The sequence below is a fragment of the Moschus berezovskii genome, chromosome 18 (assembly GCF_049115385.1).
Source record: "Moschus berezovskii isolate FMDL1 chromosome 18, NW_MosBer_1.0, whole genome shotgun sequence".
In the NCBI taxonomy this organism is placed as follows: Eukaryota; Metazoa; Chordata; class Mammalia; order Artiodactyla; family Moschidae; genus Moschus; species Moschus berezovskii.
Window position 1 is genome coordinate 10,798,102 of NC_142477.1, and position 26,566 is coordinate 10,824,667.

A 26,566-nucleotide genomic window follows, 5' to 3' on the forward strand; every position below is an offset into this window, starting at 1 on the left:
GGGATCCTGGAGGGCTTCCGGCTATGGAGTCGCACAGAGTCGGACACGACTGAAGCGACTTAGCAGCAGCAGCAACAGCAGGACTTCCAATAACAGGCTGAATAAAAGTGCTGAGACAGCATTCTTACCTTGTACCTGGTCTTAGAGAAGGTTTTCACCACTGAGTGTGACGGTAGCTGGAGGCTTGTCATCTATGGCTTTTTTATGTTGAGGTATATTCCCTCTATACTTGCTTTGTTGAGAGTCTTTATCACAAATGGATGTTTAATTTCATCAAATGCTTTCTCTGCATCTATTGAGCTGATTTTTTATCCTTCATTTTGTTTAATGTGGTATATCACATTGACAGACTTGAGGATATTGAATCATCTTTCTCCCCTGGAATAAACCTCACTCGTTCATGGTGTATGATCCATTTAATGCATTGGTGAATTTGGTTTGCTAATATTTTTTTAGAATTTTTTCTGTCTATATTCATCAGCGATATTGGCCTGTAATTTTCTTTTTTTATGGCACCCTTGCCTGGTTTTGGTATCAAAGTAATGTTGGCTGCATAAATCAGTTTGAAAGAGTACCTCCCTCTTCTATTTTTTGAAAGAGTTTAAGAAGGATTGGTATTAATTCTTCCTTGAATGTTTGGTAGAATTCATCAGTGAATCTGTCTGGTCCTAGATTTTGTTTCTTGGGAAGTTTTTGGCTACTGATTCAATTTCTTTACTAGTAATTATGGCACATAAGACTATAACACTCACCTTGTGAGATGCTCCCCTGATGGCTTTGAAAAAGCCAGTTGAAAAAGCATGGTGGAATCTGCCCTTTGGAAAGGCCCACATGACGGGAGCTAAAAATGGCCTCTAGCTGACTCTCAGCAGGAACCGGAAGCCCATAGTTCTACAGCCACAGGAAATGAAAACTGCCAGCTGGCACACCAGTTTGGAAGAAGCACCTTGAAAGTAGAGCCTCTGATGGGACTCCAACCCGGTGGACACCTTGACTGCAGCTGATGAGACCTTGCACACAGGACCCTGCTAAGTTGTGCCCAGAGTCCCAACCCTCAGAAACTCTGAGGTCATAACTGGGTGTTGTTTTGTATCTTGAAGTTTATGGTATCAGTGTTATGCAGCAATAGATAACTGATAACAATTATACAGAGTAAGATGGTTTGCTTTTTTTTGTTTGTTTTTTTGAAAACTGCAGTTGACTAGAGACAAAGAACTTGTCAAAACAGCTAAGACAAATATATATGTGTCAGGACATCTTCTTAACCTCAGAAAGAACCAGCACAGTTTATAAGACTACCTTTTGTCTGTTCTAACTCCAGGGCTAACACCAATTGGCCACAATGTCCTTGCTGCTTTGTCATTTCAAAACATAACATGTCAGAAGAAAGTACATGGAACTGTCAAGTCAGTAAAATAGTTTTCTTTTCTGAACTTCTAGGACCTTGCCAACAGAATGATGCAATGTAATTATTAATAATACTATCAATCAACTAAGAGCCAGTTTTAAAACTGTTGAAAGCAGGCCATTTTCCCAGGTTTTTAAAGATGAGATTCTCTACTCTTCCCTGAAGAAAATGGGACTGGGGAGTCATATTTATATTGCCACTGACTAATGGAATTCAAAGGAAATATTTCAGAATGTTCACCCTCATTTATAAAAGCTTCATCTCGTGGTTCGATGGTAGAGGATCCACCTGCAACGCAGGAGACCCAGGTTTGATCCCTGGATCGGGAAGATACCCTAGAGAAGGGAATGGCAATCCACTCCAGTATTCTCACCTGGAGAATTCCTTGGACAGAGGAGCCTGGTGGGCTACAGTCCATGGAGTCTCAAAGAGTCAGACATGACTGTGTGACTGACATCCTATGCTCATCTTTGTCAAATACAACACAAATGAAATATTAGGCAGCTACTTCTTCAATTCCTAGATCTCCTAAGGCCGTCAGTTTTTACCTAAAATTCAGTTCAGTTCAGTTCAGTCGCTCAGTCGTGTCCGAATCACAGCACGCCAGGCCTCCCTGTCCATCACCAACTCCCGGAGTTCACTCAAACTCATGTCCACATAAAATTAAGATATGACTATGATGCTTTTGAACTGTGGTGTTGGAGAAGACTCTTGAGAGTCCCTTATACTGCAAGGAGATCCAACCAGTCCATTCTAAAGGAGATCAATCCTGGATGTTCATTGGAGGGACTGATGCTAAAGCTGAAACTCCAATACTTTGGCCACCTCATGAGACGAGTTGACTCACTGGAAAAGACTCTGATGCTGGGAAAGGTTGGGGGCAGGAGGAGAAGGGGACGACGGAGAATGAGATGGCTGGATGGCATCACCGACTCTGTGGACATGAGTTTGAGTGTACTCCGGGAGTTGGTGATGGACAGGGAGGCCTGGCGTGCTGTGATTCATGGGGTCGCGGAGAGTCGGACACGACTGAGCGACTGAACTGAACTGAACTGAATGAAACAGTGAAAAAGTCTCTCAGCATTTAGTGGCATGTCTAGACATCTGTTGGCAAGTGGACAGGTGTCTGTCTATAGGGAAAAGCATGAAAGGTTGAACACTTCACCTGCATTCAGGAAGGATGGTGGAGCTCTGTATCCCACCAGAAATGAAACAGGATGAATTCAATAAGCCTGGAGCATGGAGAGCTGACGGGGTGTGGAGTTGGAGGGGGTCTTAGCAATAGGCTGAGGATTAGGGGTTTGCATCACCCATGCAGTAAGTCCCGTGGTGACCACTGCTTCTGCTCCAGATGGGAAAGGGGAAGTGGGAACTCCTGAAGATTGTCTATATGCAGTCCTCCTGGTCAAAGAGACCCTGCCTTTGCAAGAATACCTCCCTCACTTTGCATTTCCTCTGGGAAGATGCTGGAAACCCAGCTGCTTTATAGATCACATTGGAAGAATAGATTTTTTAAAAATATCTATGAATTAGCTGGTTGAGGAAGAATGAATGAGATGGTCAAAACTCTGTCTTTTGGAGGGAATATTTGCAAAAGTTCTATGAAAGTGAAAGTGTTCGTTAGTTGCTCAATCGTGTCCGACGCCGACCCCATGGACTGGAGCCCCATGGAGCCCGTCAGGTTCCTCTGTCCATGGGATTCTCCAGACAAGAATACTGGAGTAGGTAGCCACTCCCTTCTCCAGGGGATCTTCCTGACCCAGGGATCGAACCTGAAGTGTCCTTGGGCTAAAGACAAAGTCCAGGGATGTTAAGGACATCTCACTTGCCATCTTGTTTCACAGAGTAACGCTCATCAGAGCTCAGCGGGGTGAGGCTGAGGAGGAAGGAAGCTCGCAGACAAGCTCCCCAAACTTGTGTGCATTTGGGAAGAGTCTCATCTGGATTCCTAGAAATACTGACTTAGACACTGCAGAGAACTGATGGGTCATTATTCGCCAAAACTTCAGGAGGGAAAAAGCAAGCTGTGAAGAGAGAGGGTCATCTAGGAACCACGGTGCCCACACACTGACCATTGCTAGGACCTGTCGAGGATCTTGGAGAGCCAGCCGCTGGGCGCGGTCCCACGGTCCCACTGAGAGAGTTCCTTCTTCAGGGTGACGTGCCTCAGAGCAGACAGCTCGAATCGTCAGTGTCAAACTAGAGACAGAAGGAACTCAAGAGTCGTGGTCGAGCTGGAGGCCGAAACTCCTGGCGGCTGCATCCCTGTTTCAGCTGTTTGCAGTCCCTACTGTAGCCTGTGTGTTAATCCCATCGTCCCATCAGGGTGAGGAGTGAGCCACTGCCCTTCGCTCTTTGCATCTCTCCCTGTGGCTGACAGGTTGTCCTTAGGAGATAATGTCAACGACTCAATAAATATTGGATTATAGAGAACCTGCTGGAGCAAGCACAGAAACTAAATTAAATTCTTAAGTTTGGCAGAGTTAAAAACAAGCCAGAGATTTCCCTGGTGGTCCAGTGGCTAAGACTGTGCACTCCCAGTGCAGGCGGCCTGGGTTCGATCCCTGGTCAAGGAACTAGATTCCACATGCCACAGCTAAGACCCAGCACAGCAAGATAAATAAATATATATATATTTTAAAAGTCAATTCTCTCAATGAGATAATGAGTGCTTTTCTCTAAAAAAAAAAAAAAAAATCTGGCTTGCCTGACCTAAAAATATACATGTGAGAAGCAGTATTGTAGAAAGATCTCAGATTAATTAGTGTCTAGCTCTTTGGAGAGTTTTCAACAGTCTGGATTGGTTGCTGCTGCTGCTACTGCTAAGTCACTTCAGTCGTGTCCGACTCTGTGTGACCCCATAGACAGAAGCCCACCAGGCTCCCCCTTCCCTGGGATTCTCCAGGCAAGAACACTGGAGTGGGTTGCCATTTCCTTCTCCCATGTGTGAAAGTGAAAAGTGAAAGTGAAGTCGCTCAGTCGTGTCAAACCCTTAGCAACCCCACGGACTGCAGCCCACCAGGCTCCTCCATACATGGGGTTTTCTAGGCAAGAGTACTGGAGTGGCTTGCCATTGCCTTCTCCGCTGGATTGGTTGCTTCCCACAATTGCAAAGCAGCAAGATTTGGTCTCAAAGGCTCCACGTGGCCGAGAAAACTCCATTCCCAACTGGGATCCTCCGGAGGCCCTCGATTATTCCCTATTGATCTAACACTGATAGTGCTGTCTATCTTGAAAGCACCTAAAACAGAAAATGTTACTTGGCATGAGTATCATTCCCCATCACTTTTGAAAGATGTGTTAAGGGAATATTTGGCCCAATCAGTCTTGGAAAAACTATTTCTCCCATAATGGCAAGCTAAATATTTTGGCTTTGAATAAGAAATGTCTCCCTTAGGCCCATAGGGAAAAAGTGAGGGACAAGCATATGAAAAAGTGCTTGATAACATATGTCATTAGGGAATTGCAAATTAAAACAACAATGACATACCACTGCACATCTATTCAAATGCCCAGAATCCAAAACACTAGCAATACTAAACGCTGGAGAGGATGTAGCACAAAAAAGCTCCCATTTATTATCTGTGGGAATGCAAAATGACACAGATGCTTTGGAGGACAGCTTGGTGGTTGCTTACAAAACTGAATGTACTCTTACCAAACCAGCCAACATTTTTACTCCTAGATGTTTGCTAACCTACATACCAGCCAGCAATTACACTCCTAGATGTTTGCCAACCTAGCTGAAATGAACTTAAAATTTTTGTCCAGTTCTTCTGCCTTGTTTATTCTGCTGTTGATTCCCTATACTTTTTCAGTTTACACAGCAAAGGAAATCATAAACACTGAAAAGACAACCCTCAGGGTGGGAAGAAATATTTGCAAACAAAACAACTGAAAAGGGATTAATAGCCAAAATAAAGAAACAGCTTGTGCAGTTCAAAATTAAAAAACAAACAACCCCCCCCAAAAAGGGGCAGAAGACCTAAATAAACATTTCTCCAGAGAAGACATATAGATGGCCAACAAACACATGAAAAACTGCTCAGTATCACTAATTATTAGAGAAATGCAAATCAAAAGTATGATGAGGTATCATCTAACACCAGTCACAATGGCCGTCATCAAAAAACCTACAAACAATAAATGTTGAAAAGGATGTGAAGAAAAGAGAATCTTACTGCACTATTGGTAGGAATGTAAATTGATTTCACCACTATTGAGAACAGTATGAAGGTTCCTTTAAAAACTGAAAATAGAACTACCATAGACCCAGGAATCTCGTTCCTGGGTATAAACTCAGGGAAACCCATAATTCCAAAAGATGCATGCACTCCGATGTTCATTGCAGCACTATTTATAATAGCCAGGACATAGAAGCAACCTAAAAGTCTATCAACAGAGGAATGGATAAAGAAAATGCAGTATGTCTATACAACAGAATACTCAGACAAAAAGAAGCGTGATATTTTGCCATTTGCACAGACATGAATGGACCTAGTGACTATCATAAGACTGAAGTAAGTCAGAAAGAGAAAAACAAACATTGTATAATATCACATATATATGGGATCTAGAAGAATGATTTAGATGAACTTATTTGCAAAGCAGAAATAGAGACACAGATGTAGAAAACAAATGTATGGTTACCAAGGTCGGGGGGGGGATGAATTAAGAGATTGGGATTGACATATATATGCTGCTGCTGCTGCTAAATTGTGTCAGTCATGTCTGACTCTGTGCGACCCCATAGACGGCAGCCCACCAGGCTCCGCCGTCCCTGGGATTCTCCAGGCAAGAACACTGGAGTGGGTTGCCATTTCCTTCTCCAATGCATGAAAGTGAAAAGTGAAAGTGAAGTCGCTCAGTCACAACCCCATAGACTGCAGCCCACCAGGCTCCTCCATCCATGGGATTTTCTAGGCAAGAGCATTGGAGTGGGGTCCATTGCCTTCTCCGGATATGCTTTTGAACTGTGGTGCTGGAGAAGACTCTTGAGAGTCCCTTGGACTGCAAGGAGATCCAACCAGTCCATTCTAAAGGAGATCAATCCTGGTGTTCATTGGAAGGACTGATGCTAAAGCTGAAACTCCAATCCTTTGGCCACCTGATGTGAAGAGTTTTTCATTAGAAAAGACCCTGATGCTGGGAAAGATTGAAGGCAGGAGGAGAAGGGGACAACAGAAGATGAGATGGTTGGATGGCATCACCGACTCGATGGACATGAGTTTGAGTGAACTCCGGGAGTTGGTGATGGACAGGGAGGCCTGGTGTGCTGTGGTTCATGGGGTCGCAAAGAGTCGGACACGACTGAGCGACTGAACTGAACTGAACTGAACTGTGTATAAAATAGATAGCTAATGAGAACTTACTGTATAGTGTTGGGGTCTTTTAATGGACCGGAACCTGGTGGTCCGGAGTCAACGATAAGAAAGTGAAAGAAAGAAAGAGGCTCATAGTCCCTGGGTTACGCAGAAAACCAATAAAGCCCTTGGACAGAGCTTGTACCACTCACGTAGGCACAGGGCGCCCTCTCAAGAAGTCTTGAGAAGTCTTGGAAGCCCGGGCAGGAAAATGAGCTCGGCAGGCCTCGGCGCTCCATGGAATCAGTCAGAAAGAGAGAGAGAGAAAAAGTAGAACACGGGGACCCAAGTCTCTGGTGGAACAAGGGTGCTTTATTGAATTCTGTGTGAGTAATATATACCGTATTACAAGGTAGCCTCTTCAGATAAAGATCAAAAGACCAGACTACATGTTACCAAGGAAACAAGGAGCTATAGTGGCCATAAGGCCAAAAGGCAATCCATTTCAAAAGAGGGTCGTAAATAATCCCTTTCACCATATGGAAAAGCTAATGAAGGAAATACTATGCAAGAAACCCATCTCTTTGATCTCAGTCCTGGGAGTGGCTTACCACTCTGCTCGCTCCTATCAGGAACTGATAAGGAACAAAGGGCTCAAGAGAGATAGGACACAGAACACAGGAATTCTACTGTTAAACATTCCCTGACAGTATAGCACAGGGAACTCTGCTCAATGCTCTGTGGTGACCTACATGGTTACATGCGTGCTTAGTTGCTTCACTCGTGTCTGATTCTTTGTAACCCTATGGACTGTAGCCGGCCAGGCTCTTCTGTCCATGGGATTCTTCAGGCTAGAATACTGGAGTGGGTTACCGTTCCCTTCTCCAGGGGATCTTCTCAACCCAAGGATGGAACCTGCATCTCTTATGTCTCCTGCAATGGCAGGGGAGTTTTTATCCCTCGTGTCACCTGGGACATGCAACCTAAATGGGAAGGAAATCCAAAAGTGAGGGTATACATGTATACATATTGTTGATTCACTACTGTATGGTGGAAACTAACAATATTGTAGAGCAGTTGTACTCCAATAACAGAAATTTTTAAAAAGAATATTTATGTCCATACAAAACTCTGAACATGAATGATTATAACAGCTTTACTTATGATTAATTAAACCTGGAAGCAGCCAAGAAGTTTTTCAAAAGGGGAATGAATAAAGAAATTGTGGTACATCCATGCAATGGAATATTATTCAGAGATTAAAAGCTATCAAACCATAAAAAGACATGGAGGAAACTCAAATGCATATTGCTAAGTGAAGCCAACCTGAAAAGTCTACATACTGTATGATTCCAAGTATATGATATTTTGAAGAAGGCAAACAGTGGAGACAGTAAAAAGACCAGTGGTTGCCAGGGTTTGGGATTCAGGGGAGTCTTGAGTAGGCAGAGCACAGAACACAGAATCGGGTCTGTTCTGAATCACACTATAAAAATGAATACTTGTCATTATACATGTTCAAACCCGTGGACTGTATAACATCAAGTGAACCCTAACGTAAACTATAGACTTCAGTTAATAATAAAGTATTATTATTTTATTATTTGAATAATAATTTAAATGTTAAGTGTAAATGCTATCAAGGGTTTCCCTGATGGCGCAGATGGTAAAGAATCTGCCTGTAATGCAGGAGATCTGGGTTTGATCCCTGGGTCAGGATGATCCCCTGGAGAAGGGAATGGCAACCCACCCCAGTATTCCTGCCTGTAGAATCCCAAGGACAGGAGTGGGGTCGCAAAGTCAGATACGACTGAGTGACTTTAACTTTAAAATGCTATCTAGTTTTTATTTTATGTAAGTTTAGTTCAGTTCAGTTCAGTTCAGTCGCTCAGTCGTGTCCGACTCTCTGTGACCCCATGAATCACAGCACGCCAGGCCTCCCTGTCCATCACCAACTCCCGGAGTTCACTCAAACTCATGTCCACAGAGTCAGTGATGCCATCTAGCCATCTCATTCTTGGTCGTCCCCTTCTCCTCCCGCCCCCAACCTTTCCCAGCATCAGAGTCTTTTCCAGTGAGTCAACTCGTCGCATGAGGTGGCCAAAGTATTGCAGTTTCAGCTTTAGCATCAGTCCTTCCAATGAGCACCCAGGATTGATCTCCTTTAGAATGGACTGGTTGGATCTCCTTGCAGTCCAAGGGACTCTCAAGAGTCTTCTCCAACACCACAGTTCAAAAGCATCAATTCTTCGGCGATCAGCTTTCTTCACAGTCCAACTCTCACATCCATACATGACCATGGGAAAAACCATAGCCTTGACTAGACGGACCTTGGTTGGCAAAGTAATGTCTCTGCTTTTTAATATACTATCAAGGTTGGTCATAACTTTCCTTCCAAGGAGTAAGCGTCTTTTAATTTCATGGCTGCAATCAGCATCTGCAGTGATTTTGGAGCCCCAAAAAATAAAGTCTGACACTGTTTCCACTGTTTCCCCATCTATTTCCCATGAAGTGATGGGACCAGATGCCATGATCTTTGTTTTCTGAATGTCGAGCTTCAAGCCAACCTTTTCACTCTCCTCTTTCACTTTCATCAAGAGGCTTCTGAGTTCCTCTTCACTTTCTGCCATAAGGGTAGTGTCATCTGCATATCTGAGGTTATTGATATTTCTCCCGGCAATCTTGATTCCAGCTTGTGCTTCTTCCAGCCTAGCGTTCCTCATGATATACTCTGAATATAAGTTAAATAAGCAAGGTGACAATATACAGCCTTGACCTACTCCTTTTCCTATTTGGAACCAGTCTGTTGTAAGTTATTAGTATATTATTAACATCATTAACTGTAACAACCGCACCTCACTAATGCAAGATGTTAATAACATGGGAGACTATGCAGAGAGGGAAAGGGACACTGGAACTCAATTTTCTGCTCCATTTCTCAATAAGCGTAAAACTAAGAAGTCAAGTCAGTTACTTAAAGAAACAATAGCTATGTGGAAAGAGGGCTATAAACTCTTTCAACAGACTGTTCATCTGGTACAATGGGAGTCTGCCGGGCAGAGCCTGTGGAAACTAAGAGAGGTGCTGGCACCTGAACGTCCAATGCTCTGATTTTCCCAGGGCTGGGCTCCTCGGCCCTCCTGTGGAAGGTGCCAGGGGAAACAGACAGGTGACTCGGGCACTGCTTCACGGAGCCATCCTGCTGGAGGGATTTCTCAAAGGCAGCTGCTTACCTCCAGCCAGGGGCCACCTTCCCCAGAGCTGGACACATATGCCCACCCCCTGCCCCTCAGTTCACACAACCTCTCCATGCCAGGCCCTGAGGAGGCAGGGGTAAGGGCTGGCGGGGTGGATCTTGCCCCACATGGCCAGGGCTGGGCAAGTTATAAATAGGTGCCCTTCCTCAAGATGCTTCAGGCCTACCTGTCTGAAAACTGTCACAAGGCTCTGACTGCTCAGACGATAGAATGCATCTGCTATGTGGGAGATCCGGTTCAACCCCTGGGTCAGGAAGATTCCCCGGAGGAGGAAATGGGCACCCACTCCAGTATCCTTGCCTGGAGAACTCCATGGACAGAGGAGCCTGGCAGGCTACAGTCCATGGGGTTACAAAGAGTCAGACACAAGTGGACAGCTAACACACACACACAGACATAGACACCTATCTTTTAAAGTGTAGTCTACCTACTAATACATTTATTATTATTTATTTATGTATTGACCACACCTTGCAGCATGCAGAATCTTAGTTCCCTGATCAGGGATGGAACTCACACCCTCTGCATGGAGTATAAACCACTGAACTACTAGGGAAGTCCTTGATTATTTTAGAAGACAATTCCATCTGCTGGAAAGCTGTCAATATAAATGCAAACCTGCACTGTCCATACCTCTGACGATGCCCCCTAGACGTGGTGCCCCACTAACTACCTAACAGCTCCTGGTGGCTGACCCCCTCTGACCCAGGGACGCGTCCTCCTGCACACTCGGTCGCCCCTGCTTGGGGGACAGGAGACAGCACAGATGATACCCAGAATCCCTGTTTGCAGCTTCAGCAGCAGCCCTTTGTCTCCTGGGTTAATAGCACACAAATGGACTACTGTTCCACATTTCTCTGTATTTCTGCCAGTCAACTGGACTTGGTTCTGCCTGAATAGGAGGCTTGTCTGTCTGTCTTTCTTGGGCTCCTGGAGAAGAGAAGCCTTGGGGCACAGTCCTAAACTTCAGGAACAGACTCCCCTTCCATCACCCTCAAAGTACTGAGTGCAATGGGGGTCCTGAGAAGTCCAATGCCCATAATTTTTAGGCTTTTTTCCCATTATAAATAACAATTTAATTCAGGGTAAGAGACATATAAATAATAGTCTCTACTAGGAATTTTCATTGAGTTGAAAATAATGCACTGGGAGATGCAAGATTTGCTAAGTGAATGCCAAGGATGGTGACGGTGGGGGACAATTTTTGCTCTTGAATCAGTGAAAATGAATGTTCTATTACTTTCATTTCATTTTTCTTAGAAAATATGCCTTAACAGTACAGTTCAGTCACTCAGTGGTGTCTGACTGTTTGTGATCCCATGGACTGCAGCATGCCAGGCCTCCCTGCCCATCACCAACTCCCAAAATTTACCCAAACTTATGTCGGTGATGCCATCCAACCATCTCATCCTCTGTCGTCCCCGTCTCCTCCCGCCCCCAATTCCTCCCAGCATCAGGGTCTTTGCAAAAAGTCATATCTTCGCATCAGGTGGCCAAAGTATTGGAGTTTCAGCTTCAACATCAGTCCTTCCAATTAACACTGAGACTGATCTCCCTTGGGATGGACTGGTTAGGTCTCCTTGCAGTCCAAGGGACTCTCAAGAGTCTTCTCCAACACCACAGCTCAAAAGCATCAATTCTTCAGTGCTCAGCTTTCTTTATAGTCCAATTCTCACATCCATATGACCACTGGAGAAACCATAGCCTTGAGTAGTTGGATCTTTGTTGGTAAAGTAGTGTCTCTGCTTTTTAATATTTTGTCTAGGTTGGTCATAACTTTCCTTTCAAGGAGTAAGCGTCTTTTAATTTCATGGCTGCAATCACCATCTGCAGTCATTTTGGAGCCCAAAAAAATAAAGTCTGACACTGTTTCCTCATCTATTTCCCATGAAATGATGGGACCAGATGCCATGATCTTAGTTTTCTGAATGTTGAGCTTTAAGCCAACATTTTCACTCTCCTCTTTTACTTTCATCAAGAGGCTCTTTACTTCTTCTTCACTTTCTGCCATAAGGGTGGTGTTATCTGCATATCTGAGGTTATTGATATTTCTCCCGGCAATCTTGATTCCAGCTTGTGCTCCTTCCAGCCCAGCGTTCCTCATGATGTACTCTGCATACAAGTTAAATAAGCAAGGTGACAATATACAGCCTTGACGTACTCCTTTTCCTATCTGGAACCAGTCTGTTGTTCCATGTCCAGTTCTGACTGTTGCTTCCTGACCTGCATACAGGTTTCTCAAGAGGCAGGTCAGGTGGTCTGGTATTCCCATCTCTTTCAGGATTTTCCACAGTTTATTGTGACCCTCACAGTCAAAGGCTTTGGCATAGTCAATGAAGCAGAAATAGATGTTTTTCTGGAACTCTCTTGCTTTCTCCATGATCCAGCGGATGTTGGAAGTTTGATCTCTGGTTCTTCTGCCTTTTCTAAAACCAACTTGAACATCTGTAAGTTCACAGTTCATGTATTGCTGAAGCCTGGCTTGGAGAATTTTAAGTATTGCTTTACTAGTGTGTGAGATGAGTGCGATTGTTCGGTAGTTTGAGCATTCTTTGGCATTGCCTTTCTTTGGGATTGGAATGAAAACGGATCTTTTCCAGTCCTGTGGCCACTGCTGAGTTTTCCAAATTTGCTGGCATATCGAGTGCAGCACTTTCACAGCGTCATCTTTCAGGATTTAAAATAGCTCAAGTGGAATTCCATCACCTCCACTAGCTTTGTTCATAGTGGTGTTCTCTAAGGCCCACTTGACTTCACATTGCAGGATGCATGGCTCTAGGTGAGTGATCACGCCATCGAGATTATTTGGGTCATGAAGATCTTTTTTGTACAGTTTTTCTCTGTATTCTTGCCATGTGTTCTTAATATCTTCTGCTCCATCCCATTTCTGTCCTTTATTGTGCCCATCTTTGCATGAAATGTTCCCTTGGTATCTCTGATTTTCTTGAGGGGATCTCTAGTCTTTCCCATTCAATTGTTTTCTTATATTTCTTTGCACTGATCACTGAGGAAGGCTTTCTTATCTCTCCTTGCTATTATTTGGAACTCTGCGTTCAAATGGGTATATCTTTCCTTTTCTCCTTTGCTTTTTACTTCTCTTTTCACAGCTGTTTGTAAGGCCTCCTCAGACAGCCATTTTGCTTTTTTGCATTTCTTTTTCTTAGGGATGGTCTTGATCCCTGTCTCCTTTACAACATCATGAACCTCCATCCATAGTTCATCAGGCACTGTGTCTATCAGATCTAGTCCCTTAAATCTATTTCTCACTTCCACTGTATAATCATAATGGATTTGAGTTAGGTCATACCTGAATGGTCCAGTGGTTTTCCCTACTTTCTTCACTTAAAGTCTGAATTTGGCAATAAGAGTTGATCTGAGCCACAGTCAGCTCCCAGTCTTGTTTTTGCTGACTGTATAGAACTTCTCCATCTCTGACTGCGAAGAATATAATCAATCTGACTTTGGTATTGACCATCAGGTGGATATCTCCCAATGTTTTTCTTTCACACTGTTGACTGAAAAAAATGTACAGCCTGAGAGTTATGCTTTATTCAGTGGACAAAACTGAGGACTTAAGCCCGGGACACAGCATCTCAGATCACAGTGAAAGACTGTCCTGAAAAGGCAAGGTGGGGAGCCAGGATATATAGGAACTTTTGCAGCAAAGACAAAGGAGTGGGGACATCAAATGATTCCTGTTAATTAAAGAAAACCAGATGTCTCAAGGAATTTAGTGTTTCTCTGTGCATGGGAAGATGTGGGAGTCTGGGCTCGCTGGAATCATTCCATTAGTGAGCGCCTCAGCTGCCTGAGGCGAGTGCCCTGTTTCCTCATCCTGAGTCTCCTCAGGTGTGCTGGCAGGGTGGCTGCGGTGACTGATGCCCACAACACCCTTTGTTTACTGATATGTTAGTGAAAGTGTTAGGCACTCAGTCATGACCAGCTCTTTCTGACCCCGTGGACTGTAGCCCGCCAGGCTCATCTGTCCATGGGATTCTCCAGGCAAGAACATTGGAGTGGGTTGCCATGCCCTCCTCCAAGGGATCTTCCTGACCCAGGGATCAAACCCAGGTCTCCTGCATTGCAGGCAGATTGTTTACCATCTGAGCCACCAGGAACCGCATATTTCATTCACATAGTAGAGAAATCCCATCTTCCCCGGCCGCAAGGATGACTAAACATCCCCTCTTAGCTTAGCCTCCTTCCCATCTCAACATCTTCTTGACAAATATTCATTCAGCCCTTCTGAGTGCCAGGCAGGTGCTGCAGGGATGAACACAGGACAGTTCCCAATCCTGAGACACTCAGTACCTGATGAGTCAATAAAACAATGTCTAACACAAGGTGGTACAAATTGTGTTCAAGACACGTGTAAGTGGAGGGGGATGTGCTTGATTCTGCAAAAGATATCAGGTGACTTTTCAGATTGGTCTTCAACAGAAATAGTTCTCATTCTTATCATTCAATTACTTCTCTTCTTGTGCACCCAGGAGGACAACATTTACCAGCACCATCTATGCGAAGGGGGGCCCTGAAACTCGTTCCAGCTGGCAGAAGGTAGGCAGTTCTGATGGATGACATTTCCAGGCTTGTCTGTAAGATATTTTGTACACCGGATTCATTCTCCTCTCCTCCTGTGCCAAATCTGGAGCCACATGTTGGAACTGGTAGCACCTCGTGATGCAAGGAGCCGGAATGCTGAGTCGCTGCCTGAGAGAGGAGCCCTGATGGGAACACCCGCATCAGATATCAAGCGCATGAGGAATTTTAACTTGTTGAGCAGTTGGGCAACAGAGGGTGAGGAAACAGCGTGCTGGGTGGCTGGCCATCTACATGGCAAAACATTTGACAAATGGGTCACCCCCAGAAACTTGGGGGACAGACTCCATCATGATCGGCTCTCTGGGGCATCACTGGAAAATGAGAAGTTAGAAATGTGCTTTCACTGGAATTGGCTCTGTTTGTGAAGGTGATCCAAGAAAGAGATGAGCTCAGAAAGTAATTGGCTGTTTGGTAAGCAGAAAATTAAAGGTAATAGAGAGCTTCTCTGGTGGCTCACAAGTAAAGAATCCACCTGCCAATGTGGGAGACACGAGTTCGATCCCCAAGTCAGGAAGATCCGCTGGAGGAGGAAATGGCAACCTGCCCTAGTATTCTTGCCTGGAGAATCCCTTGGACAGAGGAGCCTGGTGAGCTAAAGTCCATGGGGTTGCAAAGAGTCAAACACAACTTAGCGACTAAGCAACCACACTAGCGAGTCTAGAAATTCAAGAACTGAAAAGGTAACTATTTCTAGTCCCCAAAAAAGTAAAATATGGGAGGAACGTATAATTTGAGCTGACCAAGTTCTGGTAAACTTTCTGAGTGAAATATCATGACCCAAGGCCAGGGTGTGAATAAGTGTGTAGACTGCCCCTCAAACCCAATGTCCTCTAAGAGGCTGTTGCATGAGAGAAAGCCACGACCGGGAGGAGGCCAGGAAACAGAGGAGATTCAAGAACAGTGTTTAGGAAAGAGCTCCTGGTGCAGTTACAGGCACGTGGAATTGACTGACACAGGTACAGCAGCGTCACAGAGTTTCTGAGATGATTGGTCTGCCAGGAACACCGTGTGTGTATGCATGCTAAGTCACTTCAGTCGTGTCCCTGTGGACCCTGTGGACCACAGCCTGCCAGGTTCCTCTGTCCATGGGGTTCTCCATGCAAGAATACTGGAGCAGGTTGCCATATACTCCTCCAGGGAATCTTTCTGACCCGGGGGTTGAATCTGTGGCTCTTAAGCCTCCTATATTGGCAGGTGTGTTTCTAACCTCGCCCAGCACCACCTGGGAAGCCCAGGCATACCATGAGTCTGGAATAACGAATCTTTTGATTATTGGGGGACTTAGAAAATTTTGAGCCCCCAATCTTTCCTAAACAGGAAGTCAGTTCCTGAAGATGTACTGCCCCAAGGAGAACACACCTGAAATCCACTCATATGGCCAAAAAAGTAGGAGGAAAGGGGAAACCCCAGAGAGTGGGTGATGTCTGGAGCTATAACCAGGGAGTCCTGGAGAGCAAAAGCCGGTTCTGGCCAGAGCTTCCCAGAGTCCAGAGTGCAGGGAGGCATCACCACCATGCCTGTCCTGCAGGGCTGAAGCAACAGCTTCGAATCAGCCATGGCTATGACACTTCCTTTCTTCTTTTCACAACTGGGAGGGTTTCACGCAATTCTGTTCTGATTCAGCACTGTAGATTCAAATCAGGGAAGCGGGTGCTAAATAATCCTCAGATCACAGGGGCCACACCTGAAGGAGCTTCCCCTGCTCTTCAGGGAGTGACTAGAACCATTCCGAGATGCTGGGCTCTGAGTTGGATGCTGAAACTGGGTGGGTGTCTGAGTTCTTGGGAAGGAGAGCAAGTTGTATTACCTGGAATTTAAAATAAAGCAATTCAGTGACCAGAAGGGTGGCCAGCAGCAGAAATAATGCTAAAACTGTATTACACTGCTTTATTTTCTTCCTGGAATCCAGGAGACATTTCCTTATTCTTTTTGCAAATAGGTGTGATCATACAATTAGTTTCAACCGATATAATATGAGTCAGAATGTTGCAAGCATGAAGCAACTTGTGCTGTTAAATGAATCAAAACCAAAACCTTCCGCCACTTGTACTTTTTCTTCCTTATCATGGTGCTCTTAGAGGCTATTTTTTGAGGATGGCAGTTCCCCACCAATGGGAGGAGAACTTCCCAGAAGAGCCATTTAACCAGGGACAGCTACATGAGAACTTGAAAGAGTGAGAAATGACTGGTTATTGTGTTAAGTCACTAAGACTTGGGGGTTGTTGCAGCTTCTAGAATTACTTGCCTGACTAATATTGTCTTGAATAATGATTTAAGAGGAAGGAAAAAAATATTTCCAGTGCAGTGAGGACACAGGTGCTGGAGCATGTTCATCAGAGGAGGTGCAGATGGATGCAGAACTCAGTCATATAGGAAAGACAATGGAATGACAGCAAAATCAAAAGATAGAGTCTATATGGGCAAAAGGGAAGTTTAAGGCATTATTCTGCAGGTGATGTGGAAACAGGAATTTTAAGTCAGAAATAATGTGATGTAATATCACCTTTTAAAATACACCACAGGACACAAACTGAGAGCCTCTCTGAAATGCCTAACATAGTCTTCAAATATATCAAGGTTATGAAGGACAAGAAAGACTGAGAAGCTGTTTTAGAGAGGAGGGGACCAAGGAGACAACACAATTAAACAAGATGTGGGACCTTGACTTCCATCCTGGAACAGTTTTTAAAAATCCACAGGCAAACGGATGACAATCTAACAAGATCTATATATGGTTTAGTTAGGAGTACTCAACCAGTGTTTATCTCCTGGTTTGATAATTGCACAAAGGATATACAGGAATGCTCTGCTATTTTGCAACTATCTTATAATCATTTAAATTTATTGCAAAATAGAGGAATTAGGAAATCCATCTCAGGACATGATATCAGGTTGAACATCTAAATGGGTATTAGCGAGTTCTGTCACAAAAGTCCCTGGCAAGGGTAAGAGGTAAATAGAATCCTAGCCATAAAACTGTCACCAGGTTATTAAGTCAAGACCTCAGATCCTAGATGAGATAGCCATGAACATGCGTGGCGCATGAGGCCAGATTCAAGTGGAATCTCAGAGATTGGGCTAGTGTTTTTTTAACCCTTATTGTGTCCAGCCAAGATTTACCCTTGAAGCTGAGACATGGGCAAACAGGGAGAGGCTAGGTAAATAGCCATGAAAGCGATTGAGAAGTGGACAAGATTCAGTATTCTGAACACTTAGGATCTGATCTTTTTAAGCTGGATGACAGATGCACAAGCTTGGCTACATCGATTTGATACATCTAGTACCTTCAGTAAAATCTTCAATCTTTATGAAAAGTACCAGACTATGGGTCACTATAAACTCCAATAGCAGCTGTTCTTTCAGACATGGTACCTTTACTAGAAAATATCAACACAGCTCCTGGCATCTGGTATGTAGCTATGATCCTACAGATGCTTTCATTTATTTTTTTCCAACTTGCAAGAACCAGGAGAAGTTTGCTTTTAATTGGCAGGGCCCAACAATATACCTTCACAATCTTGCCTCAGAGTTGTATTCACTTGTCTTCTCTGCCATAATCTAGTCTGTGGAATGGTTATGTGGATATCTTGCAGGATGTCACCTTGACCCTGTACATGTCTGGAATTACACCGATTGCATCTGATCAAGAAGTAACAAGTTCCTTCAATGATATCTTAGTCTGCCCTAACAAAACACCACACCTGGGCAGTTTAAACAACAGAAATTTATTGTCTCACTTCTGCAAGACTCAAGTCCAAGATCAAGGGGCCTGCAGGGTTAGTCTTTGGTGAGACCTCCTTTTCTGGTTTGCAGATAGCTGCCTGTGCCCTGCAACCTCACCCAGCCTTTCCTCCGTGCACGCGGAGAGTGTGAGCACTAATCTCCCTTCCTTTCATGAGGACACTGGTTATACATATAATTAGAACCCCATCTATATGACCTCACTGAACCTCAGTAACCGCTTTAAAGATCCCATATCCAAATACAGTAATATTGGGGGTTAGGGCCTCAGTATGTGAATATGGGTGACATGGTTCAGTGTATCGGAAAACGTGATGGCACCCACTCCAGTGCTCTTGCCTGGACAATCCCATGGACGGAGGGGCCTGGTGGGCTGCGGTCCATGGGGTCGCTAGGAGTTGGACACGACTGAGCGACTTTACTTTCACTTTTCACTTTCATGCATTGAGGAAGGAATGGCAGCCCACTCCAGTGTTCTTGCCTGGAGAATCCCAGGGATGGGGGAGCCTGGTGGACTGCCGTCTGTGGGGTCGCACAGAGTCGGACACGACTGAAGTGACTCAGCAGCAGCAGCAGTTCAATGTATAACAGATGTCTTACTAAGATCAATAGCAGAGCATGAGAGATAAAAACGAGGAAAATTCATGGGCTCATTATCTTGATAAGGCTCCTAGGCATCTAGCTTCTATGTGTGTGCATGCATGCATGCTGAGTTGCTTCAATTGTGTCTGACTCTGTGTGACCCCATGGACTGTAGCCCACCAGGCTCCTCTGTCCATGGGATTCTCCAGGCAAGAATCCTAGAGTGGGGTGACATTCCCTTCTCCAGGGGGTCTTCCTGGCCCAGGGATGGAACCCAGGTCTTCTGTGTTGCAGGCAGATTCTTTACCATCTGAGCCACCAGGGAAGCCCAGATAGACAAATAGATAAAGAGATTCATTTTAATGAATGAGTGAGCTTATGAAGTTGAAGGGCTGACAAGCCTGAAATCCATCAGATAGGCCAACAGGAAGGGCAGGCTAGAAACACAGACAGGAGTGGTTGCTATCTTGAGGCAAAATTTCCTTAATCTCTGGAGAACTAGGTTTTGCTCTTAAGATCTTCAACTGATTGGATGGGGCCCACCCACAGTATCAAGGGGAATGTTTATTTCAAGTTAACTGACTGTAAATGTTAACGATATCTACAGAATACCTACCAGGAGCACTGAACAACTGGGCACCATGGCCTAGCCAAGTTGACACATAAAATTAACCATCCCAGCAACCTTCACAAGCAGGGGTCCTTCTATTCTGAAACAATTCAGATGTTGAAACGATTGCATACATGCCAAAGAAAATTATGAAATTTTAATCCAAAGTAATTCAATAGAAGAGTTGATAACATTCCTGGGCAGATTTGAGGCTTTGGGAATTGTGCAAAGGCTGAGGTAAGGGCAGTGAGGCAGCCCAGGGAGGCAGGGGTGCTTCAGGGGTCTGCTTCCTTCACCGCACATCCCTCCTCAGAGGTCTGCCATCAGTCACACAGGCTTACTGGGTTCCTGCCTGCTGGCCTGTACCTGGGGTCAGACCAGAGGGGCTCCAAGTTAGGATGCCGGATGCCTGCTCTGCAAACCCCTATCTGTGTTACTCTTCCTTTCACAGTGGATTAGTCTATCCTTCATATTCACTGAGTACCTGCTGGGGCAGGCCCTGCAGTGGGTCCCAGGGACCAGGAAGCCAGAACCCACAGTCAGAATGGAGAGGCTGCCAGGCAAGCCACAACCACTACCCAGGGGCTGATGGCAGGGACAGGTGAGCCTCGGGGTGCTGTGGGAGCTCCAGAGTTGGGGGGACAGGGATGTTCCTACACCCAGGAGGTGAACTCTGGACAGACTTGTGAACCCTCTTGCAATTTCATAAAGATCACACCACAATTAACCTAAGTCTGTTGGCTGAGGTTCAAAATGATTACAGGAAAGACCTAAGAGTTTTTCTGTAACGTGGACCACATAAAGAGCTCCAGCTGAGGGGCAAAACTTCCAACCGCAGTTGCTTACCCTTTTCCCATTCCTATTCTTCTTTTTGGCCACTTGACTTGTGTGATCTTAGTTCCCCAGCCAGGAATCGAACCCAGGCCCACAGCAGTGAAACCGTCAAGTCCTAACCGCTGAACAGCCAGGGGATTCCCCCATTTCTCTGCTTTTGACTTGGGGTTAGCAGACATTATCTTTAGGAAGGTCATAGAAATCTCTTCAGAACAATGGAAACTCATTTCATGGTGGTATTGCAAGGCCACTTAAAACTGAGCAAGTTTGGGGAAGTGATTAAAAATCAAGCAACATGCATTTAACATTTCCAAAAAGGATGAAAATCACCATTACAGACGTCCAGCGGTCCAACACCACATGAATTAGTTGAGGGTCCTTAAGAAGTCAATCAAGACGTGTTTAGAAATCAGAGAACCAGAGAACTCACAGGGATGTCTTTGCACGTTTTAGGTCTAAGCCTTTTTATTCCAGGGAGAGTTAATGACTCAACACTCTGGAAACTGTCATCTGTTGAGAGCCATCTTTGCTGAGTCAGTAGTGGAGGCTTCTACATGTGGAGCTCTTAAATGAGTCAGTACACACGCAAACAGACGTGTGGTTTGCACCCATGTCTAATTCAGGCGGGACTGAAGTGCCCGGGGCCCAGCGGTGGAGGTAACAGCGACGACTCACTGTCTTAGCTCTGGCTGCCCTCACAAAATGCCACAAATGGGGTGGCTTCAACAGAAATTCATGTTCTCACACTTCTGGAGGCTGGAAGCCTGAGATCAGAGCGTCTGAGGTTTCAGAACCCTCTGCCTCAGGGCCAGGTTGGTAACGTTTCTTCCCCTGGAAAAGGTCCATATATGTTTTCCTCGGGCTTTTGAAATACCGCCTCTTTTCATCTTCTAGATTTCGGATTTACGTGGGTCTGTTTTTGACCATCTCGACTTGGCTTATCAATGTCCTATTCACAAGATTTTTGGAACACTGCACTCTTATAATGCTGTTTGCTGTCTTGAAGGACAAAATGTTCTAAGTTTCACAACAGTAAACCTGTTGGAGTTTTACTTTGGATTGGGTTCAGCCTGCAGATTGATTGGATAGGACTGGCATCCTTACTGTATAGGTTTTTCTCATCGATGGAAAAGATGCACCCTTTCACTCACATAGTTCTGCTCTAATTTCTTTCAGAAATGTTTCATCATTTTCAACCCAATCAAAAAGCGGGCAAAAGACCCAAACAGATATTTCTCCAAAGAAGACATAGAGATGGCCAATAAACACACGAAAAGATGCTTCACATAGTTTATTATTAGAGAAGTACACATCAAAACTACAAGGAGGTATCCTCTCTCACGGGTCAGAATGGCCATCAAAACACCTACAAACGATAAATGCTGCAGAGGGTGAGGAGAAAAGGGAAACCTCTTGCACTACTGGTGAGAATGTATGTTGAGACAGCCACTATGGAAAACGGTGTGGAGATTCCTTAAAAAAAAACACCACACAAACAGGGGTAATACTAACGTATACCCCAACAATCCCACTCCTGGGCACATACCCTGAGGAAACCAAAACTGTAAAAGACACATGTACCCCATGTATAGTTCATCACAGCACTATTTACAATAGCTAGGACATGGAAGCAGCCTAGCTGTCCATTGACAGATGAATTGATGAAGAAGCTGTGGTACATATACAAAATGGAATACTACTCAGCCATAAAAAGGAACACACATGAGTCCGTTCTCATGAGGTGGATGAACCTAGAGTCTGCTCTACAGAGAGAAGTAAGTCAGAAAGAGAAACACAAATATTGTGTATGAGGCACATACATGGAATCTAGGAAGACTGTCCTGATGAAACGATTTGCAGGGCAGCAGTGCAGACGCAGACAGAGAGCACAGGGACGTGGGGGTCGACACGGGGGCTGTGGGAGGAAGGAGAGTGTCGGACTAGCAGCAAGGGTAACGTGGACATATACACCACCATACGTAAAACAGTCAGCCAGAGGTGATTTGCTGTGTGACTCAGGAAGCTCAAACCAGCGCTCTGTAACAAAAGAGAGGGGTGGGAAGGGGTGGGAGGTGGAAGGGAGGTTTGAGAGGGAGGCGACCCATGGGTCCCTATCATCGATTCATTGTGATGGATGGCAGACACCAACACAATACTGTAAAGTAATTAACCTTCCATTAAAAGTAAGCAACTGAAAAGATGTTTCATTGTTTTCAATGTGAAAGTCTTGCACATATTTTGATATGTCTGCTTTTGGGTATTTTGCTGTTTTTCAGTCGCTCAGTCATGTCCGACTCTATGCCCATGGACTGCAGCACACCAGGCTTCCCTGAAATTCACTATCTCCCGGAGTTTGCTCAAACTCATGTCCGTTGAGTCAATGATGCCATCCAATCCTCTCATTGTCTGTCTACCCCTTTTCCTCCTGCCCTCAATCTTTCCCAGCATCACGGCTGGTCAAAGTATGGAAGCTTCAGCTTCAGAATCAGTCCTTCCAATGAATATTCAAGACTGATTTCCTTAAGAATTGACTGGTTTGATCTCCTTGCAGTCCAAGGGACACTCAAGAGTCTTCTCCAGCACCACAGTTTGAAAGCACCAATTCTTCAGGCTCAGCCTTCTTTATGGTCCAACTCTCATATCCATACATGATGACTGGAAAAACCATAGCTTTGACTATATGGACCTTTGTCGGCAAAGTAATGTCTCTGTTTTTTAACATGCTGTCTAGGTTTGTTATAGCTTTCCTTACAAGGAGAAAGTGTCTTTTTATTTCATGGCTGCAGTCACCACCTGCAGTGATTTTGGAGCCTAAGAAAATAAAGTCTGTCACTGTTTCCATTGTTTCCCCATCTATTTGCCATGAAGTGATGGGACCAGATGCCATGATCTTAGATTTCTGAATGTTGAGTTTTAAGTCAGCTTGTTCACTCTCCTCTTTCACTTTCATCAAGAGGCTCTTTAGTTCCTCTCTGTTTTCCTCCATTAGGGTGGTGTCATCTGCATATTTGATATAATTGATATTTCTCCCAGAAATCTTGATTCCAGCTTGTGCTTCATCCAGCCTGACATTTAGCAAGATGTATTCTGCATAGAGGTTAAATAAGCAAGGTGACAGTATACAGTTTTGATGTACTCCTTTCCCCATTTGGAACCAGCCCACTGTTCCATGTCCGGAACAGTTGTTGCTTCTTGACCTGCATACAGGTTACTCAGGAGGCAGGTATGGTGGTCTGGTATTCCCATCTCTTGAAGAATTTTCCACAGTTTGTTGTGATCCACACAGTCAAAGCCAGGCTTCAACAGTATGTGAACCATGAACTTCCAGATGTTCAAGCTGGTTTTAGGAAAGGCAGAGGAACCAGAGATCAAATTGCCAACATTCATTGGAGCGTTGAAAAAGCAAGAGAGTTCCAGAAAAACATCTACTTCTGCTTTATTGACTATGCCAAAGCCTTTGACTGTGTGGATCACAACAAACTGTGGAAAATTCTTCAAGAAATGGGAACTGACCTGCCTCTTGAGAAATCTGTATGCGGGTCAGGAAGCGACAGTTAGAACTGGATATGGAACAACAGACTGGTTCCAAATAGGAAAAGGAAGCACAAGCTGGAATCAGGATTGTTGGGAGAAATATCAATAACCTCAGACATGCAGATGACACCACCGTTATGGAGGAAAGCCTCTTGATGAAAGTGAAAGAGGACAGTGAAAAAGTTGGCTTAAAACTCAGCATTCAGAAAACTAAGATCATGGCATCTGACCCCATCACTTCATGATCAATAGATAAGGGAAACAGTGGAAACAGTGGCTGATTTTATTTTTCTGGGCTCCAAAATCACTGCAGATGGTGAGTGCAGCCTTGAAATTAAAGGATGCTTGCTCCTTGGAAGAAAAGTTATGACCAACCTGGACGGCATATTAAAAAGCAGAGACATTACTTTGCCAACAAAGATCCATCTGGTCAAAGCTATGGTTTTTCCAGTAGTCATGTATGGATGTGAGAGTTGGACTATAAAGAAAGCTGAGTGCCAAGAATGGATGCTTTTGAACTTTGGTGTTAGAGAAGACTCTTGAGAGTCCCTTGGACTACAAGGAGATCCAACCAGTCCATTCTAAAGGAAATCAGTCCTGAATATTCATTGGAAGGACTGATGTGGAAGCTGAAACTCCAATACTTTGGCCACCTGATGCAAAGAACTGACTTATTGGAAAAGATCCTGATGCTGGGAAAGATTGAAGATGGGAGAAGGAGACAACAGAGGATGAGATGGTTGGATGGCATCACCAACTCAATGGACATGAGTTTAAGTGAACTCTGGGAGTTGGTGATGGACAGGGAGGCCTGTCGCTGCAATCCATAGGGTCGCAAAGAGTTGGACACGACTGAGCGACTGAACTGAATAGAACTTAACATAGTCGAAGGCTTTAGCATAGTCACTAAAGCAGAGGTAGATTTTTTTCCGGAATTCTCTTGTTTTTTGTATGATCCAACTAATGTTGACAATTTGATCTCTGGTTTCTCTGCCTTTTCTAAATCCAGCTTGAGTATCTGAAGTTCTAGGTTCAAATACTATTGAGGTTTAGCTTGGAGAATTTTGAGCATTACCTTGCCAGCATGTCAAATGAGTGCAAATGTGTGGTAGTTTGAACATTCTTTGGCATTGCCTTTCTTTGGGACTGGAATGTAAACTGACATTTTCCAATCCTGTGGCCACTGCTGAGTTTTCCAAATTTGCTGGCATATTGAGTGTGGCACTTTAACAGCATCATCTTTTAGGATTTGAAAGAGCTCAGCTGGAATTCCATCACCTCCTCTAGCTTTGTGAGTAGAGATGCTTCCTAAGGCCCACCTGACTTCACATTCCAGGGTGTCTGGCTCTAGGTGAGTGATCACACCATTACGGTTATCTAGGTCATGAAGATCTTTTTTGTACAGTTCTTCTGTGTATTCTTGCCATTTCTTCTTAATATCTTCTGCTTCTGTTAGGTCCATACCATTTCTGTCCTTTATGGTCCCCATCTTTGCATGAAATATTCCGTTGGTATCTCTAATTTTCCTGGAGAGGTTTCTAGTCTTTCCCATTCTGTTGTCTTCCTTTATTTCTTTGCACTGTTCACTTAGGAAAGCTTTCTAAAAAAAAAAAAAAAGGAAGCTTTCTTTTCTCTCCTTGCTATTCGTTGGAACTCTGCATTCAGATGAGTGTATCTTTCCTTTTCTCCTTTGCCTTTAGCTTCTCTTCTTTTCTCAGCTATTTGTAAAGCTAGGTGTTGTATTTTTATGCTCTCGTCAATGACACATTTTTTAAATGTCACAGTCTAGTTCCTTATTGCTGGTGTGTAGAAACACAATTGATTTTTGTTTCTATGTAAGTTTTGTGTTCGGTCACTGTGCAACATCTGATTTTTAATTTGAATACTTTGTAGGTTTCTTTGGCTTATCTAGGTACACAATGATGTCATCAGCAAATGAGGAGTTTTATTTATTTATTTATAATTCTTCTGCCCTTTTTTTTTTCATGGTTTTTTACAAACAGATGACCTTCCATATGATGGTGAATTGTGTAACAATGGATATCCTCGTCTTACTCCTGATCTCACGGGAAGTTTCAATATTTTACCATCAAGAGGTTTTCTTCACTTTGTTTATGCTTTTTATTGGAATAAGGATGGCCCATTCTCTCCCTGGTTTTCGAGCGTTTGGATTTCTAAATCACAAGTGAAGTGAAATTTGCTCAGTTGTGTCCAACTCTTTGCAACCCCATGGACTATACAGTCCATGGAATTCTCCAGGCCAGAAAACTGGAGCGGGTAGTCTCCTGCATTGCAGGTGGATTCTTTGCCAGCTGAGCCACCATCATGAATGGGTGTTAAATCTCACATGTCTTTTTTTCCTGAATCTGTCTCGAGAATGATATGCCTTTTCTGCTTCTCATGTTCATGTGGCAAAAGAGGTTGATTGATTTCAGATGTTAAAGCTTCTGTTATAATTAACCCAAATTAGACTTCATGTGTCACTGTACTTAGAGAGCATTACTGACTCAATGGCCATGAAGTTGAGCACACTCCGGGAGACAGTGGAGGACAGGGAAGCCTGGCGTGCTGCTGTCCACAGGGTCGTAGTGATCGGACAGGACTTAGCAACTGAACCACAGCAATAGCAGCACTATTTTTCTGTGTTGCTGAAGTTTGACTCTGGGTCCAGCTCATCCTCTGGGCTGCTGGTGCT

At 44.3% G+C, this 26,566-nt stretch overlaps 1 protein-coding gene across 1 annotated transcript in view; it reads left to right on the forward strand.

Moving 5' to 3' along the window:
- LOC148774950 (uncharacterized) overlaps nucleotides 1–26,566 on the forward strand; it is a 52,440-nt gene that overhangs the window by 3,469 nt on the left and 22,405 nt on the right. Inside the window, exon 2 of the mRNA XM_088827581.1 lies at nucleotides 14,459–14,525. The gene's annotated coding sequence lies outside the window, so the exon portion shown is untranslated. The remainder of the gene's footprint in view (nucleotides 1–14,458; nucleotides 14,526–26,566) is intronic.